This window comes from Otolemur garnettii, unplaced genomic scaffold, assembly GCF_000181295.1.
Source record: "Otolemur garnettii isolate 467f Iridium unplaced genomic scaffold, OtoGar3 scaffold00066, whole genome shotgun sequence".
Lineage (NCBI taxonomy): Eukaryota > Metazoa > Chordata > Mammalia > Primates > Galagidae > Otolemur > Otolemur garnettii.
Genome location: NW_003852461.1, coordinates 1,689,797 through 1,690,146, shown reverse-complemented (window position 1 = coordinate 1,690,146; position 350 = coordinate 1,689,797). Strand labels below are relative to the sequence as shown.

The following is a 350-nucleotide window of genomic DNA, read 5'->3' as shown; positions in this document are numbered from 1 at the left end:
AGGAGTTCCAGGCCAGCCTGAGCAAGAGCAAGACCCTGTCTCTAAAAACAGCCGGTGCTATGGAGGGTGCCTGTAGTCCCAGCTACTTGGGAGGCTGACGCAAGAGGATCTCTTGAGCCTAAGAATTTGAAGTAGCCGTGAGCTATAAGGCCACAGCACTCTACCAAAGGTGACAAAGTGAGACTCTGTCCCAATAAATAAATAAATAAATATAAATAAAGTGTGTGGCTCAGCGCCCGTAGCTCAGTGGTTACAGCACTGGCCACATACACTGAAGGTAGCAGGTTCGAACCCACCCCAGGCCAGCTAAACAATGACAACTGCAACAAAAAAATAGCCAGGCATTGTGG

The 350-nt window shown here is 48.9% G+C and overlaps 1 protein-coding gene across 1 annotated transcript in view; it reads right to left on the bottom strand.

The window, feature by feature from the left end:
- ACOT11 (acyl-CoA thioesterase 11) overlaps positions 1–350 on the bottom strand; it is a 53,760-nt gene that overhangs the window by 22,853 nt on the left and 30,557 nt on the right. The window lies entirely within an intron of this gene.